We start from the raw sequence: 13,911 nt of genomic DNA on the forward strand, positions 1-13,911 counted from the left end.
GGTTTCGCTCCCAGGTGGCAAATCAGGCTCTGAAAATTCCTAAGCTTGAAGGTCCTCAAGGTCATCGCTTTAGAAAAAACAAGGCCTGCCAAAGCACTGGAAAGAGAACTCATACACCCTTTACAAGGATGAGCCAACAGAGCCCCCTGCAAGTGTGAGAACAGCCCTGAGATCAATCAAGAAACATCAGTTCTTCTCCTATCCTCACCCAGCTGAAAACTGTGTCTGCATCCCCTCCTCATACACCCAGTTCTACCTTAAAGGTACTGGGACTGCCTTATGCGCACTTCATGCTCCTAATCATTGCTCATTTTAGGTACCTATTCCCCAATAATGTTTGTGCAGTGTGAACAGCCCACACTAGATGTCACCCAGCTTGAAACAGGTCCATGTGGGTTACAAACCCAAAGCTAAAGCCACCCAGAATCCTCCAGCCTCTCCCCCATTTTTCCAGTTAAATAAGGTTTTCCAAGGACAAAGGTAATCAAGGTCATCCCCAGTGTTTTATGGGGTTTCTTCACTTGCAACTATTCCTGGAAAATGTAACTATTCTGAAAATTAAGTATTTCTTAATAATCGGTTGCTGGTTATAAGTTCTAGAGTCTTTTGGCAAATGTCAAGCATCCAAATAACCTTATTGGCACTGGTTTTGTTCAAAGCCATCTGATAGATTAAAAATGCAAATAGTTTTACAGCTTTTGAACTACAGTTTGCATGGAGGCATATGGGCAGCCTCATCATAATACAATCAGTATTGCTCTTAGCACCTGGCTCAACACAGGCTTGAACATATGGGTCCTACCCCAGCAGCAACGAGATGCAAGTCAGCTGATGGGCAGGATGAAGTGTGTGCACGACAGGATGGAGTTCTCCCATTTTGCCAAGTTTCTCCAGTAATACTTCACTCTGTCTTCTTCATCCCATGGTAAGTGTAAAACAGTATTTAAATAATTTTTGGATGAAAGGTGTTTTTCTTTTAACACACTCAAAAGTGCTCTCTTTTAGCCCTTATGTTTAAATAGGCTTTCATCTCCCAATACATAAACCCATGATTAAGTTCAAGGAAAAGCAATACAGTATAGGAACAACAACAATAAAAGACTTGAGAATCAGTCAGACTGAGACCCAGGTACCACATCTTCACCATTTACTAGATGCATGACATTAAATAAGTTACTTCACCTGTCCTAACTCATCTGCAATATAAGGATTAAGGTATCTTGAAGATTTGTTGTAAGGATTAGCTATAAGATGGATTAATGGATTAATTAAGAGAGAGCACAGTCTCAATTAAACTCATTCCAGGAAATCACTGGCACCTTGGGAGTAGAGTACACCCCATGGGAAAGCAAATAAAATGTGTTAGATCAGTGTTTCTCAAACATTAATGTGCATAAGAATCCTATGGAGATATTTTTAAAATAAAAGATTATGATTCAGCAGTGATATGGTTTGGCTGTGTCCTCATGAAATCTCAACTTAAATTGTATCTCCCAGAATTCCCACGTGTTGTGGGAGGAATCCAGGACGAAGTAATTGAATCATGGTGGCTGATCTTTCCTGTGCTAATCTCATGATAGTAAATAAGTCTCATGAGATACAATGGTTTATCAATATCAGAGGTTTCCGCGTTTGCTTCTCTCATTTTCCCTTGCCACTGCCATGCAAGAAGAACCTTTCGCCTCCAGCCATGATTCTGAGGCCTCCTCAGCCATATGGAACTGTAAGTCCAATTAAACTTTATTTTGTTCCCAGTTTCAGGTATGTCTTTATCAGCAGAGTGAAAACAAACTAATACAAACAGTTAGGTCCTGAGATTCTGAATTTCCAACAAGTTCCGTGGTAATGTCCTTGCTGCTGGTCTACGGAGTAAACTTGGATAGCAAGGTATCAGAGGCATCAGCCTTTTAAAAAGAAGGAAATTACTTGTATTTTTCCAACCTCAGAGCTTATCTTTTTGAGTTTTAAACAAAGAAGGAACTCAGATGGCTTCCCATAGACTACCAAGATAAACAATAGCCAAGATGGTAGTAGAAAGAAAGAACGCCTGAAAATGGTCCTGGGGCTCCTCGGGCTATGTGATTAGCCTTCAGCAGCAATAGGAGGTAGTAAGAATCCAGCTCAAGAGGTCAAGAACAGAGAAAAAAACCCCAACTCTTCTCAGTCCCATCCTCAGCTCTTTTCTGCCCTTCTTCTTCCCATCATCCCTTCATTTTTTTCTACCCAACACCACTAGCCAGAGGACGATATATTCCCAATCCAGTTTTTGTGTGCATATATTTTAGTCAGAACCTTTGTTTTATTTCCAATAAAACCAAGGTACTTCAATGATTTTTCTATTTTACACTGACATTTATTTCACCAGTAAATTTTACAGTCAACAATACTATCTCCGACGTTTACTACTACTTGGCTCATTATTCTGTTAGCTTTATTGAAACACCCCAATAATACTAGTAGACTTTTTTTTGAGACAAGCTCTTATTCTGTTGCCCAGGCTGGAGTGCAGTGGTGCCATCTCGGCTCACTGCAACCTCCACCTCCTAGGCTCAAGAGTTCCTCCCACCTCAGCCTCCCAAGTAGCTGAGACTACAAGTGCACACCACCATGCCCAGCTAATTTTTGCATTTTTTAGAGACGGGCTTTTGCCATGTTGCCCAGGATGGTCTTGAACTTCTGAGCTCAAGCCATCCACCTGCCTCGGCCTCCCAAAGTGCTGGGATTACAAGTGTGAGCCACTGCCCCAGGCCTTAGATTTTTTTCTTATGTCTTTACATCTTAATATAAATGATCAATTTAACAATAGAATGCCTGATCGGAAAATGAAAGCCTCCTTTTATTCTGCTAGTATAAGAACCAGATTCTCTTTGATGGACGATTTATCCAGTTTTACCCCGCAATGAGGTTCTCAATAATATTTTGCTCTCTGGTTAAACACCTCCACTCAGAATGACTCACCCTCTACTCAAACAGTCGATTGGATTTGAAGACAGCCATTTGTCAGAGAGTCAGCTACCATCACCATGTACCCCATTCTGACTTTTAGCACTGTCATATCTGGTCAATTATGGGAATAGTGATAGGAAGCAAGATAGTAAACAAAAAGTTGGGGCATCCACTAGATGCTTAACAGGGTTCTGCATGAATGAGAAGGCACAGGAGGAAAAAGTTTCCTGTAGAACCAATGATTTTACTTGGAAATTTGGGAAATTTTTTAATTAAAAAGTGAGCATGGATACATTTATAAAATAGAAAAAAAATTCATATGATATATAAACATTAAATTGGAGACCCTAAAGAAATCACCATCAGCAGATTAGAGCTATAACTCTCAGATTTCCCCAAGTCTGTATCCATTCACTCTAACATTCATTTATTATACTCTCGCTTTAGAGCTTAAGCAAATAAAAAATGTTGAAAACACATCCCGAAACATTCCAATTGCCCTAGTTATTTTTAGCATACCTTGATTCCAGCCATTCCCTGATTCTTTCCCCTTAATGCTTATTTTAAATAGATCATTCAATCTACTAAATTTAAAAATAATTTTAGCATCCCTAAGGAAGTTGAAATAGGTTTAAAAGAGGCATTTTCATTATAAAGCATTAAACTATACTTGTTTCCAAAATGTCTTGGCTTATAGGTTTCAATGATTACAAAAATAAAATGATCAAAAATAACTATTTTCTTTTTCTAAAAGCTCCTGAAAGTTTTTGAATTGGGCCTACGGAGGACACAGAAGTGAAGTAAAACAGAAATATAAAAAAAGAATGAGAGAATGTGGTATACAGAGAGATGGAAATAGAAAAACTGAATCAAGAAGAAGACATTGAAAAACTAATCTTTGTGCTATTCAATCTATAAAGACTTAAAGAAAGTAAGGTAAAAATTATATAGAGAGAGGGAAACGGCATGAACAGAAAATAAAAACAAAGATAGAAGGTAGGATATAGAGGTATGGGGAATAAAAATAATAACTTACTACATTAAAAAATAGAAAATATTAAAGCATATTGCAGGCTTGAAGAGTATAGGACAATGTCTCTGTAGGTTTGCATTTTATGAAGCAGTTTATGAGTCCTGCTGGATGCTTTAAAAGAGAATATAAAACAGCTATATTTTCTGAAAGTAAAACATCAGCAAAACTTTCTTATTAAAAAAATTTCATTAGAATAGTTAATATTTTGCATTATGTTTACACAAAATGAATATTTTCTTGAAAAAAAATGCCTTCGAAGACCTTTTCCACTACCAAAGAACTATGTATCCATGTTCATTTCTGTAGAAAAGATTTTCCCAAATCACCAAATGATATTATTTATTCTATTAGATGACAGGAGATGGAAGATTAGTTGAAGACAACATTCAAAATAAAACTTGTTTAGTTAGTTTATAAGGAGAAGCATAAAACATTCAACTAACTTAGCTTTCAACTCACATTTAAAATTGTGAATACACATTATAAAACTTTATCCAATAAATTCTGAATGTATAAATCTATCTGTTTATTTATAGCTTCCACACTAAGTCAATTTAAGAAGAAACAATGGGAAAAATTGAAAGGGAAAAATGGAAAGAAAAGAAGTGAAGAGAGAAATTAAAAGATGGAAAAGGAATAAGGAAAGGAGAATGAAAAGAGGCAGGAAACAGAAAAATAAGGAAGAGCATACATAAGGGAGAAATATACAAAAGACAGAAAAGATGCATACTGAGACACTCAGAAGAGATTTTTAAAAAATAGAAGAAAGAAAAAACAGATTTTTAAAAAAATATCACAAAGAGGAGAGCCTAAATACAGTCCAAATTGAGAAACTGAATGCTCCTCTTATATCCTGCTCACTTAGGCTGTATGTTTGAGAGTATATTTAATCACTGCCTTTGGAAACACTTATTAATTTTAAAGCAATTGTTGAAAACTCTTCATCTTTATTCAAGGGCTCCATTCAGGATTGGTGAGAGTCATGGTACTCTACACAAGGATTTCAGTGTCGGAGAAGAATTGTTCTTTAGAATATGATAGCTAAGATCATTGCAATAGTGACTAACTGGTTACTTTGAAGCTTCTATTAAAAATCAACTGATAACATTGAAAGTCTTTGCAACCTTGGGGTAGGCAAAGATTTCCTAGATAAGACACAAATATCATGGGTCATAAAAGAAAATAATAGATAAACTGAACCTCGTCAAAATTAAAAATTTCTGCTATTTGAAAAATGCTGCTAAGAAAGTGAAAAGGCAAGCTACAGACTAGGAGAAAATATTCACAATACATATACCTGACATACATATTTACAACTCTTGCAACTCAATAAGATGACAACCCAAATTAAAACTTGCCAAAATATTTGAACAAACACTTCACAAGAGGAATACAATATGAATGGCCTGTAAGCACACGAAGACTTCTCAACATCATAAACCATCAGAGAAATATACATTAAAGCCACAGTAAAGTATCAATTATCTACCCAGTAGAATGGCAAGAGTTAAAAAGACCAACAATGTCGTGTTGATGAGATATGGAGCAACTAGAAGTCTATTACATTGCTGGTAGGAATGTAAAATGTTTACATGCACTTTGGCAAACAGTTTTATAGTTTCTTGTAACATTATATATACACTTCCCATAAGACTCATTAGTTCCACTCCTAGGTGGTTACCCAAGAAAAATGAAAACCTATGTCCACACAAAGACTTACACATGAATGGGTAACAGTAGCTCTATTCATCAGAGCCAGAAAGTGAAAACAACTTGGAAGTCCATCAACCTGTGTATGGACACTCACCACTCACATTGTGGCATATACGTGCAACAACACAGATAAATACTGAAAGCATGCTGAGCAAAAGAAGCCAGACACAACAGAGTACAGCACATGTTCTACAATTCAATTTATGTGACATTCTACAAAAGGAAAAACTAACTTATTGTTGACAGAAAGCAAATCATTGATTATCTGGGGCTTGGAAATTTGGAAAGGTATATTGGAACTGATTAAAAAGAGACATGAAGGAGCATTTTGGAATAATGGCAATGTACTATATCTTCACTGTACTAGTACTATATCTTCACTGTACTAGTGCTTATATGGGAGTATAAATATATCAAAATTCATAGAACTGTACACTTATAATGGAAGCATTTTACTTTATATAATACACTGCTATAGAATTTGATCTAAAAATAAGTTTATAACAGTATAATATTTTGGAAATAAAAATATGGGTGAAAATATCCAAAACATGTAATATTTTGAGAGCTAACCTTAATTCTAAAGGTATGCTAACTCGATTTTTCCTAATTTAAAAAAATTATTTTAAATCTAAAATAATTTCACATTTTCTTTTCAACATTTTGAATTATTGTATTTAGCCAATATGAATGATTGAAAAATGAGTAGATATAATATATTGCAACTTAATAATTACTATTTTCTTCATTAATTTATTCAGCAAGCATTTATTGATCCCTACTATATACTACAAAGAATATTAGATACTGAAGATTTGGAGGAATAAGACACAGATGTACTTTCAAGTAGCTTAGAGTCCAGTGGAAAAAACAGATAGGAGAAAAAGTGTGGGAGAGAAGAGCAGGGAGGGAAGAACACTGAGAGCCAGCTGAGGCCGGCAAATATTTATCTGCGGAGGTGTCAGGTGGCATAGTCACATGAAATCAGGGTACGGATGAGAATGCCACTAAACCCGTGGGATCCTGATACAGTTTGGATCTGTGTGCCTTCCAAATCTCATGCTGAGTTGTCATCCCCAGTGTTGGAGATGGGTCTACAGGGAGGCATTTGGTTCAACGGGGCGGATGGATCCCTCATGGCATGGTATTGTCTTCAAGGTGGTGAGTGAGTTTTCAGGAAATCTGGTTATTTAAACGTGTGCGGCACTTCCCCAACTCTCTTGCTCCTGCTTTTGCCATGTGAGGTGCTTCTGTTTCACCTTCTGCCATGAGTAAAATCTCTCTGAGGCCTCCCCAGAAGCTCAGCAGATGTTGGCACCATGCTTGTACAGTCTGCAGAACTGTGAGCCAATTAAACCTCTTTTCTTTACAATTTCTCAGTCTCAGGTATTTCTTTTTTTTTTTTTTTTTTGAGACGGAGTCTCGCTCTGTCGCCTGGGCTGGAGTGCAGTGGCCGGATCTCAGCTCACTGCAAGCTCCGCCTCCCATGTTCAAGCAATTGTCCTGCCTCAGCCTCCTGAGTAGCTGGGATTACAGGCGCCCACCACCACACCTGGCTAATTTTTGTATTTTTTAGCAGTGACGGGGTTTCACCGTGTTAGCCAGGATGGTCTCGATCTCCTGACCTCGTGATCCACCCGTCTCGGCCTTCCAAAGTGCTCAGGTATTTCTTTATAACAATGCAAGAAAAGTGTAACAGAGATCCAAACTGGGGAGAGAAGGAAATTCAGCCAAGAAGAACACTAAAAAATGAAGAAAATAAAAGGTCATTCTGGACTAGAGGTTGTGATGTCAAAAGTTAAGCTTGATGAAAACAAAGAAGTAAGGCTGGCAGGACTTCATGCAGGATTTCTGAGTTTAAAATTTCCGATTCATAGCACTTCTGGATGACGATAAGGTCTTGAGAGTGGCCTTGGAAGTAAAAGATTCATGAGAGTGAAGTGTTGGAGCTGTCGAGTCACCTCGAATAATGGGTGGGCACAGAGGTGGAGGAGAGAATGGTGAAACACACAGCATCCTTTTCTATGAATGGAGGTGGGGAAGGATAGTTATAAATATTAAGTTTCTGCCAGATAAACGTAAGGATAAAAAGAGTTAAAGGGGTTTTGAATAAGCTAACAATGTTTATGTAGCACAATAAAGTTTGGAAATTGAAACTGATGGTTTTCATCGTCAGTAGTTCCTTTTTATACCAGTTTTCATAGCAGTGGTAGACAAGTAGACTTCTAGGCTGAAATGCATTGTTTCAGGAAGAGACTGAGCTCGGTTTAGAAAATAAACACTCAAATTTTTGGCTTCTGAATTTTAAAATAGGAGCTTGAAGTCGGGAGCAGAGACTAAAGTCTTGAACAGCAAGCTTTTCATAATAGTCAGAGTGAGGGGTGGTGTGACCATAGGAGCAGTGGGTAGGTTTTTTTAATTCCTAACCTCGAGAGCTCAAAATACAAAGTGTCAAAGGGAAGCAGAGGTGAAGGGATAAAAGTCACAAAAGCCTTGCCAGTTTTTCTACCATAAAGGAAGGAAATGTTTTGTTGCTGTTTTATTTTGCTGGAAAACTCATTCTGTACTTCAGGGCAAGAGGTTATTTTTTTTTCTTTGTTTTTTTTTTTCACTTTATGCCTTTCCCCAGAGGTTATATTTAAACTCAAGGGGGTGAAGCAGCCAATTTGGAGACACTTTCCTCCTCTGGCATTCACTGCGATATGACTGTGACTTTGTCTGTTCTTTGCTTGTGGAACTTGGTTCCTGTTCCATCATCTAGATGTCCACATCTCACCCTGGTCCCTGATCCCTCAGAGCCCTTCCTATTCTGATCTCAAGACCCCTACTGGCTACAAGTCCAGGCCCTGCCAGGTTTATGAGCATCCTCTTCTTGCTCTGCTCTGGAGTTAAGAAGGACCCAGAAGGTGGCCTCCAGTTCATCTGCCCAGACATCTTACTCTGTTACTGATATTTTTTATCTCTAGCATCAACTTGACATTTTTCAAAAAGCTAGAGGCCTTTCTCCGCTGTATATATCCTTGGAAGTGAGATGAAGGTCTTGGGATTTCTTCAAATTCATCTGGGTCTCCAGTCATTTTCCCCTTAAGGTCCCACCTCTCCTGCAACTGACCAAGTTTGGGATGTAGCCACAGTCTCCTTTTTTGGAAGCCCAAACCACCTGCTAAATTTATAGTGTCATATCCATCCTTGTCTATGAGAGATCCAGACTCATAAACATGCCCTACAGATTTGATCTGGCCCCTGCCTCGTGTCTAACTTTATATCTCACCACTCCCTGCTTGCATGTCATATTGCTCTAACACTGACTGTTTCCACAGCACCTGATGTTCCTGGTCTGGTATCTTCAACCATGATCTTCCTCCTGCCTGGAGTTCCCTACTCACATTTCCTCTTCACTTGGCTAATTCCTACTTACTCCTCCAGGCAAGATCCAGGCCTCCTTCTGGAAGCTTTCCATGGTCCATGCAGGCTTAACTGTCCCTCCCCTGTCTTGCAAGAATCCCTGTGTTCATGTCTATGTGAATACTGCACTGGACTATAATGAACTGCTGCCTTCCTGATTAAACTATGAGTTCCTCAAGGAAAGGTTTGTTATGTCTTATCTTTTCAATCCAATGCCCAGGACTTTTTATAGCACATATAAAAATTATAAATGTTTTAAAAATAAATGTTTATTGAATACATGACTGTTCTAATGAATCCATTTAAATACGGTTATTTTTAAGATAGTTTATATAAATGAAACAGGACTTGGTGAATACATAGCATTGTCTCTGTGAAACACGTTTTATTATCTATATATATAATGTGTGCATGCATGTGTGATATTTCAATGTATTATTAGAAATTGTATCTTTGAAACAATTTTATTATGGAAATTTTCAAATATAAGCAAAAGTAAAAAATATATTATAATGAACTCCCTCCCCATTTACTACTCATACAATGGTGATATTTACTACTTTATGGCAAATCTTGTTTCATCCATACCCATACCCACACCCAATCTTGCTACCCCCCCAGATATTTTGAAGTGCACCTCTGATATTACACCACTTCACTTGAAACTATTTCAGTACATATCTCTAAAAATTAAGGATTTAAATATTTAAATATAATCACACTACTATCATGCCTCTAAAAATTATTCTTAACTGTATCTAAAGGTAATCAAAATTAGCGTCTTTATTCTTCTCAACAACATGTCCTCAAAATGCTTTAACTCTGATCACACGCTTCTCAACATTTACATATTAGTATCCAATATTTTAGTTCTAGCCATTCTCCCCCAAAATTAGATGTTATTATTCTAGTTTTTATAGAATAAATATTTGCTTATTAACCTATATACAAATAGTTATCTCACTTTTACAATTCCTTCAGTATGATCTTTCATAATAAATCCTTAGATTGTATTTATCTAAAGTGTCTTTATTCCACTACTGTTCTTGAAAAACAGTTTCACTGAGCAGGTTTCTAGATTGAGTTGTTATTTTTTCTTAATACATCAACCATTTCTCTGTTTCTTAGTTTTTGACATGGATGGATTACACTGGAAAAAAAACCCCTGCAGATAACCTCGACAGAACTCTTCCTATCAGTGCCATCTCTAGCAGCAGAGGTAGAATGAATTCTTCTCTCCACTTGGAATGGGCTCAGGCTAAGCCCAGTAGGCAGATAAAATCTTAGCTTTCTCAACAATCACTGGGATCTCATTTCTTACCTAATTTAGACATACCTGGTTAAATTAAACACTTCGAGTACCCAGGCTTTTGAAACAGAAGGGTATGTCCAGGGATACAGTCGTCAAAGAGAAAACTGTACAAGCTCTTCCCTTTTTGTCCTGCATCCTAGGGAGAGTTTTCTCTCCAGAAAAGCTCAAAGCTCTGGCTGGTCCCTTGATGCAGGGAACAATGTGTATAGTGCAAGGAGCTGGCAGGCCAGTCATAGGATTCTGGCCCTTTGAAGACAAGGTCAGGCCTCAAGAGCTTCCTCTGGGACTCTTGGGAAGCCAGCATGTGCAACCCTCTAATGCTTGCTTCTGTATCTCTAAAATAACCAAAAATGTCAGATTGGTCAGCAATTCACACATGTAATGTGCAGAGACAGGGGATGGTTCGAGACTGGTCAGTTCCTAAACCTTCTGACACTTTTACATTTGGAGTGTCTTTGTTTCTCAGATTTGTACAGGAAATCCTGACTATGCACATTTCACCGACACAAAGCATCTGGCACCTTTGCTGTGACTATTCAGCGTGAAACTGTTCGCTGCTTAATGCAATGCTATAACGTAGGACAAACGAAGGCAGAAGTGCACAAAGAGATTGAAGTGTATGCTTAAAGCTAAGAGAGTGTATGATTTCTCCTGTAACTTGCCTTTAACTTCAGAAGTTTGGTTGGCATTTTCATTACTGAGGACAAGTTTTCTGTGAGCTGACTGATTATTACACAAATAGGATTCAGAAGTATGTGAAAACCAGTTAATTCAGGTTCGAGTTTCCTATTAGCAACACTACAGTGTCTACCTTGAATAGTGTGAAGAGAATGGATTATCTATGCTATTACCCTTTTACCACCTGCTTTTGAAAGTCTTCATCCCCAACTTAGGGGTTACTCCTGTCCTGAACATTGTAGCCTCGTCTCTCAATAGGACCTGCCACTTCTTGGCCCTACCTTAGTCATCAGCCACTTAGTTTCGTCTGCTTTTCCCCTATGTGTTGCTTAAGGGGTCTCGGTTCACAGTGAGGACAAGAAAGTACTACTGACTGATGATCCCTAATCCAAAAATTCAAAATCCAAAATGCTCCAAAATAGGAAACTTTCAGACCACTGACATGAAGTGTTCGTCCATTTTCATGCTGCTGATAAAGACATACTTGAGACTGAGAAGGAAAAGATGTTAAATGGGACTTACAGTTTCATATGGCTGGGGGGGCCTCAGAATCGTGGTGGGCCGGGGGGTGAAAGGGTCTTCTTACATGGTGGCAGCAAGAGAAAATGAGGAATACGCAAAAGCAGAAACCCCTGATAAACTCATAAGATCTCATGACACTTATTCACTATCAAGAAAATAGCACAGGAAAGACCGGCCCCCATGATTCAAGTACCTCCCCCTGGCTCCCACCCACAACATGTGGGAATTCTGGGAGATACAATTCAAGTTGAGATTTGGTGCGGACACAGGCAAACCGTATCACATGACATCACAAGTAGAAAATTCCACATAAGTAGAATTAACACAGACTTTGATTCATGCATGAAATTATTTAAAACATTGCATAAAAATTACCTCAATGGTGTATATATATAAGATATATATGAAATATAAATGAATTTTGTGTTTATATTGGGGTCTTATATCCCCAATGGTATCTCATTATGTACATGAAAATATCTCATTATGTCCATGAAAAGATACCGCATTACGTACATGAAAATATTCCAAAATCTGAAAAAAATCCAAAATTTGAAACAGTTATGGTTCCAAGCATTTTGAACAAGGGAAGATCAATCTGTATTGAGGTAAAATAATGAGGAACAATATTAATAATAATTCTTTTCAAAGACCAATGAGATTCTGTCTTTAAAATAGGACTTCGCATCTCATCTCTTCTGCAGGCCCTCTGTCTAGGTAAACAGCGCCATGTTTCAATTTAACTAAGTCTTAAACTGCAAGCCAAGCTGTTAGGGAAATCCGAGGTCTACTGTGTTCTTGGGAATTTCCACATAGAGGCTTTGAGCCCAAGATTGAGCTATTCCTGCCCTTTACCTTCCTTTTCTCCCTCCAGCATACAATCCCCAAAATTCATTCATTTAAATATTTGTGAATATCTCTGTGCTAAATCCTGGAAATAATAATGCAAATAAGGCAGTCTCTGCACTCAAGAAGTTCACCCCGTGGTGGAGGAGAGCGACTTAAGGGAATAATGATGGCAGCATAATAAGCACAATAAAGTGGTGAAATAATTTACTATGCCCAAAGGCAGAGGCATCACAGTGAGAAGGGACGACTTACTTGTTGAGTCGTACATTTAGGCGAGGACCTGAGCATGGAGAGTTCCACTCTTTCTTTTTCTTTTTTTTTTTCCCCTTCAAGCGAAAAAGGAAGAAAACGGAAAACTCTCCAAAATGTCTTAGCTGGTGGTCTTTGAGCATGGTGTCTAGAGGCACCTCTGTGTTTTATTTCCTTGTACCTGGATCCAGCCTGAGTGGAACTCCCCTTCCATTACCTGATTTTCAACTTCAGTCTCACCCCTGAACACTTGGTGCTCAGCTGTCTTCCCCTGGGACAAGTCTCTCCCCCACCCCAATGCCCAATTCAAACTGGACCCCAGTCACTGCCTTGCAGCCTAGGCTCCTGTTGGTATGATGTTGGGAGGGAGGATGCATCTTCCCTAATCTTAATGTTTCCTTCATAGTTGGAGAAGCACCATAGCTTTCACTTACTAATTTAGTCAACCAACCGATATTAATTGAATGACTACCATATGCCAGGCACATTCTACACCCTGTCTTCATGAAACTTTCATTATACAGACATTGTCTATGGAGGATAAATAAGTAGTAGGCGTATATTATGGCAGGGGGTGAAGAGTACTATGGAGGAAAATAGAGTACAGAGATACACTGTGCTGGGTAGAGGGTTCCAGATATTTTATATAAGATAGTTAGGGAAAGCTGAGAAAAGGACATTTGAGCAAAGACCTAAAAGAATATGAAGTTCTGGAGTTCAAAGAAGTATTTCAGTCTGGAGATATAATTTTGGGGATCATCATAGACAAGGCCATGAGACTGCAGGAGAGCAAATGGGAAGAGAATAAGACAAATAAGAGTTTTAAGGACTGAATCTGAAATATTCCAGTGTTTGAAAATTAGGAAGATGAGGAGAAACCAATAAAGGAGACAGGAGAAGCAGTCAATGAAGTAGCTTAATACTACTGTCTCTTTTTTATTTCTCTGTCTCTCTGCTTCTTTCTTATTTCTGCCCTGAGAAGGAGTAACTTAATTCACTGATAAGTTTTGAGGAAAACCTGATCATGGATTGCCTCACTCCTTCTTCTCTCCTTGCCTTTAGGGAGCTGGCTGCCTACAGAAAGCCTGTGTTCTGCTCTGCTTCCCTATGTGAAAGTTACCAGAGACAGTGCAACAAATCCTCTGATTTTCTGTGCTGCCTGTGACTCTGCTGGGTAAGTCTGCCTCATTCTGGAATTCAGTAT

Source organism: Colobus angolensis, unplaced genomic scaffold, assembly GCF_000951035.1.
Source record: "Colobus angolensis palliatus isolate OR3802 unplaced genomic scaffold, Cang.pa_1.0 Scaffold45, whole genome shotgun sequence".
NCBI classification, from domain to species: domain Eukaryota; kingdom Metazoa; phylum Chordata; class Mammalia; order Primates; family Cercopithecidae; genus Colobus; species Colobus angolensis.